Below are 6,305 nucleotides of genomic sequence, written 5' to 3' on the forward strand. Positions count from 1 at the left end.
CCTTCTCTTATCTCCCATGAGAATGAGTTTTGTCGAGGTGTCTGCTGTCACAAGCCCCGGTCATTAGTATTCTCTGGATAACTCTCAGACCGCTTCTGTCATCAGCATTGTTATCCATCAGAAGTGGCCTAGAAGCTTTCACAAGCCCACCCATCATTTCCATTTAATTCAGGAATGTAATTTGAGCGCTTCACCTTAAAAAGACCCTCCTGACAGAATTAGCTCTACATTAGGAGCTGCAAAGTGGTTCAAATTGACAAATATTTCATGGACACAGTGTCGGTTTACAGAGGCTTTCTCAAAGGGGTTGCTTTAATATGGCCTCTACACAATAAGCGTATATTTGTGTGTATCGTTGGGTGTTTTGACAGGCAGAGTCTGTTCGCCAGCTTGTGTAAGGACCTGTAGTCAGCTGTGATTATCTGGGGTGACAGCTTGAATCTGTTCAGAGTCTCCATGGAGAGAGTGATACAGTAGTGTGTCCTTCAAAACTTCAGCACACACACACACACACACACACACCTGACAAATCTTAGGCTAATAGGTGTAATTGCTTCAGACCCAACCCAACTCCTAAACTAAAAGAAAAGGACTTTGCAGTTCTTTATATAGTCTCGTTTTGTCTTGCAAGTAGATTTGAGAGTATATATATGAAGACATTTTCAGGAAACTTGTTTTCATAAGTGTAGAAAATCAAGTATACACTTTTGCACACATTCTTGGCACAAAAGCTCAGTAAGTGACATCCATCTGCCCTTGTCAGATTCTGCAGAACTGTACTTATTTTGAAATCATAAGAGGCTTATTATTAGAAAACTGGGCAGAAAATTGATCTGTCTGCGTTTATGTTCTGAAATAGAAGCAACATGGTCATTTACAGTTTAAAAAAAGTTAAAGTCAGTATAAAACATAGACCGGGATTCCTTTTCTTTCCTATTGCGACATATATCCAAACAGCTTCTCCTTAAAAAAAAAAAAATTGCAGGATCATTGTCGCTTGCTAAATGAATCTCATGTGAGGAGTTTTCGGTCCTCACTCTCAAATATGATTTCCCCCCCAAAGGCTAACATACAAAGCTGCATTTTTCAGTATGCAACATAAATTTGTTTCAGTTTTATTTAAATGGCACTTTTCACATTGTTTTAGAGCAGCTTTACATAAAATGCTGTCATAATTTGAAAGTATTATACTCTGTAATCAACAAAAGATGAGCACAGTACAGTGCAGCTTTAAGGCAATGTGCTATGTGTTCAGTTAATGTTGTGCATTCAGGTGAGCAGATGGAACGTGTTAGCCAGCGATTACATCTTGTGTTCACAATAATTATAATATAAGGGTAATATTTGAAAGTCTTGTGTGTAATAATGTCTGATCCAAAGTTGACATCATCTGAAGTCTATGTAAGTGTTGGTGTCATCTGAAATCTTTGCAAAAAAAAGAAAAAAAAGAAATAATAATAATTGGCTATCAAGTTCAGTAGCAATTTTGGTTGTTTTATTATTACTGTAATAATATCTAAGGATCAGATTTAACAGCTCGTGCCAGCATAAACCCTCTTTTGGCATTAAAAAACACCATTCCAATAAATTATGCAATGGGATGGACTAAAGTTTGCGTTATTTGCAGCTTTATTTAATGCCCCCCCCCCAAAAAAAATGTTTTAACCCATTCTGCATTTGACATGGCTGAAATAGCTGTTAATTTGCACTGCTCTTGATTCTGTTGGTCACTATGGGTATTATTGTGGTCTCATTCTAATTTGCCCTGTTATTAGTTAGTAAATCAGTTATTTATTATCTTGGTTAATGTGTTTTATTATGTTCCTTTGTATAGCTTTTTACCTGCAAGGCTCATTCTCACAAGCACACTTGAGAGGTTTTATAATATTTGTGAGGACATTTTTAGAAAATTAGCCCTCACAAATGTGTAGCAAATCAAGAACACACTTATGCTCTGGGTTCTTGGCACAAAAGCCTGGTGAGTGGCATCTTACTCCCTTATCGGATTCTGCAGCAGTGTACTTGTGTTCAAATCATAAGGGGCTTATTATTGGTGGGAAAAAATTTGAATTTAATAAAGGGAAACCAAGCTGAAGACAGATTATTAAAATGAACTATAAGAGTAAATTTCCCTTTGTATGAGTGCCTATATTTGTATTTGGATGAGCGTTTATGCAAGTGTACTTGTTTTGTCCTTGTACTGTATAACGTGCCATTGTAATATTTCAGGCTTTTTGTGCCTTTCTTTTACGTGGCTGATTACCACAAGCAAAACCATGGCAACTGGTTATGAACTGTCAGAGTCTCATCCATTTGTTTGGCTAAGTATCTACAGCATCTAGAGAGCCACAATTCATCTGTTTAGCGGTCAGAGGCAATTTCATCTGAGCCGTGAGCATGTTCCATTTGCAGCAATACAATGAATGTAAAATTTATAAAAGCTTTGGTAAAAAAAAAAAAAAAAAAAAAACAGTTTTATTGGTTTCCCAGACGTAAATGCCAGTTGTAGTTTAAAAAGCTAAAGGTGTCAGCCGAAAGGTAATTTTCCAAGAAAACAAGGCATTTTACAGCATAGATTTGATATTCTATCACAGTAAGTTAAATGATGATAAACAAAAGTGGCAGCTCTGTTTGTTTTGTGTTTTGGGGAACAAGGTTTGTCATGACTTAACTCAATTCACTTTTCAAGTTCACATGAATTTACATGCGAGAGACATTTCAAAATGAGCTCTCTCCGAAGACTAACTCGCTGTTTAATCTGCAGCAAACAACAGTTGACAGAACTTGAATTGAATGACTCAATTTCATTTTATAAACCGCAACAAAGGACAATACAACAACTGATGACGTTGATTACCCAAGGACACGGGAAACCACATGAAGGTAAAAAGTAGAGGTATTGAAAATGTGCTCCTTTATGCTCCCCAGAGCTGAAAACATTTATTCATTCCTGATCTGACATTGATGTTTCACCTGAACTGAGAGAATGTGTTTTAGTCAGTGTTACTATTGTTGGTAAGAAATGTTTTTGTTAGCAGAAATTAAAATAACAACTAACATATTTCAAACTAAAATGTAATTAATTTTATTTAATTTTGTTGTTCCATCACAACTAAAATACTAATAATAAAAGTCCAAAATGTATATTCGTTTTTGAAACAGGATGTATTTAAAAACTTTTACAACCCACATTTTCCACTCTTGGACTTATATATATATATATATATATTCAATGTTGGTACATTTATTTTCACAGTCCAAAAATATTAATACTTAAATTAATACAAATATAAATAGATCTAAATCTAAATAAATAGATTGTATTTATCTAAAATATAAATAAATACAATTAAAATACCAACTATAACATAACCCAAACTAAAATAATGTATATATATATATATATATATATATATATATATATATATATATATATATATATATATATATATATATATATATATATATATATATATATATAGTTTTTAATTCCAATTCTAACTAAAGTAATTAATATGTCCAAAACTGATTTTAGTTTCTGACACAAGATGTATTTAAAAAGAAAATTGCATATTCATCTGTTGAACCTTTTTAACATCTGTGGTTGGCGCATTAACTTTAGCTGCCCTAAATACTAACACTAAATGAAACAGAACATGACAGAAACAGCACAAACTCACCATTGTAAGCGGAGGAATTCAGACTATCTCCTTCTTGCTTGTGTTTTTAACAGACTCATATTCATATATGCCCTTTAAAGGTCAGAATGTAATAAACCACTGATGATTATCTCAGTGATGCAGTGCACAAAACAATACGAAACAACTGTAAACACAAACCCCTGTGGACCTCCGCTGCGGTTCCTTAAGGCAGTGGAGTGCAGGGACTCTGAGCTTATACTGGCCTTACACTTCAGCTCTGTCAGCGGGATCCACACAATAGTGCCTCATGGGAGAATAGAAAGAGGAATGAATGAGTGGACAAAGCCAGACATCACACTGAAATCAATGAGGCTTCATATTCTCAGAGATGGTCCGATTACCCTACGGGCTGCCTGTCATGTTTAGGCTTGATGTCCATCGTCCCTTAAGATGCTATCATTAATCTCTCAGTGTTCTTCGGTTCCTTTGAATGAGCAAAAAATTGATTAAGTAACTCTGCCTAACATTAAATGGAAGTTAAATACTCTTATTGAAAGTGGATACAATCTGGTGCAGTCGGGTGTTGACGCCTTGTACCTGTGCCTCGTGAGAGTAAGTCAGTCAAATAAGATTCACTGTACAAAGAAATTTTCAATGCCTTTGAGATTTCTATTCATTTCTGTGCCAGTTGTGGTTTTTGGAGAACATCTGAATCCTAGGATTAAAGCTGACATGATTCGGGGTGGTTCCTAGGAGGATATATAATTAACTTGCTTATAATTCTCCTTTGTGGATCATTACAAATTATACCTTGATAAACAGCTGCTCAGCTTTAAGAATGTGTTGATTTTTCTTTTCTTTTCCTTTTTGGCGGTAATACAATGCTTGTCATCTTCTTAATAACTTTGATGAGATCATTTAGTGCTACACCTTTAGAGAAAACTTGCCAGATTTTGTGTTTTCTTAGTAACTGGCACACTATAGAACCAAGCAATATTAGACAGGAAAGAAACTTGTAACCAAAAATAATTATATACCACTAAGCAACCTCGCAATATCCAACCAACTACCCACCTCCACACACATACATTATACACACTTTTTCTAGAAGCACTGCATTCTTGTCTGTGAGAGTCCTCTGTGCCTTGCTTTCTTAAAGTAGATACAGTACTGCTACTCCTGAGAGATACACTTAAGGCATGAAGATTTGTAGTGTGTGTGTATCATTTTGTGTGTGTAGTTGTTGTGTGTGTAATGCAAGAGGATTTGAGATGGGGCAAGCTGAGATGTCTGGTGATTTTGGTGACGCACTCATCCAGAGCATAAAGAGAGCAATGGATATTCTTCCTTCAGTGCCTTAGGACCATTACTGAAAAAGCGTGGACCTGCTTATGCATCTGTGATGAATATGTTTTCTTTACATTCAGGAATGTTGGCGGTTCTAGCCTTGTCCTGTTAACCTTATGAAGTTTTTGTGTAAATGTATGTAAGTAGAAAACTACATTCTGCAAGAAAAGTAGATCTCATTTAACAACCAATTCAGTCTATATTTTAGACTGCAATGATCTGCTAGTCAGAACTCATTAAATCAGTGAGTTAATAGTTATTTGCTTTAGAACTAGGATGTAGGTTCAGTTATATCGGTATTATTATTGGCCCCTAAATTGTCTCTAATTGTGCTTGCCCATATTTTTAATGTGCGGTAATTGAAAGCTCAATTAAATTTAATCTCTAAAAACACTAAGTGCACTGTTCGCTCAGAAAAGCAAGATATTTGAATAGTAGGAAGAAATAGAAAAGTATTTGTTTTATTTTATTTCATTTTTGGCCGTAAAATGGACTCCAGTTATCTTTGTTTTATTCACAAATTTAAACAATCATTGTTTACAGTATGCATTTTAAAACATTGCAGTAACCTTTACTCACTTACTGTGCATAAAGTATTGTTTTGAGAGCATAAAGCAACACAAAAGACTTGCATCATTGTTGTGAGTGTGAGTGGGACTGCGTAACCTAACTGAACAACCCACTGAATCAGTTTACTTGCGACTTGTGTCTGAATATTATGTTTAATCAATCTGAGTACTGTAGCTAAAAATACTGATAGGGATTCCAATTCACTAGTCTTTGGTAGACTTCAGTCTTTACCTAAATCTACACCTCATAGATTACACATAACTGATTCATGACCCAACGTAAAACTGCCAAAGAAGTCATTGTGTGGTGATTGAATGACAATGACATACAGTAGTGTATACGGCTAGCAAAGATTGAGTGGAACGATTCCAAAAGTTCTGTCCAAGTCAATCACAACAAAGCTTAATACATGTACCTATTCATTCACACACTCACATACATACAAAGCACCCTATGTTCATAAAATCACAATGGGATCTGTCTATGTTTATTATGATGTGTGACAGGCATAGTATAGGCTACATAGCTCTCTTTCGCTTCAAATTTTGCAAATGAGCTTTGTTCATGCTCAGCAGATTTTCCTATGCAGTATTCCGCACGTTCTGTAACCTAAATGCAATTTATCCTCAGAATGAGTTGAGTTAAATCGCTCAACGCTGGGCATTATACACAGCAGTTCCGGGTTTTTGTCACACATCTGTTTGATTTATAGACTGGTGTCACACGCTTAACCACATGGAGATTTCT

Source organism: Carassius gibelio, chromosome B17, assembly GCF_023724105.1.
Source record: "Carassius gibelio isolate Cgi1373 ecotype wild population from Czech Republic chromosome B17, carGib1.2-hapl.c, whole genome shotgun sequence".
In the NCBI taxonomy this organism is placed as follows: domain Eukaryota; kingdom Metazoa; phylum Chordata; class Actinopteri; order Cypriniformes; family Cyprinidae; genus Carassius; species Carassius gibelio.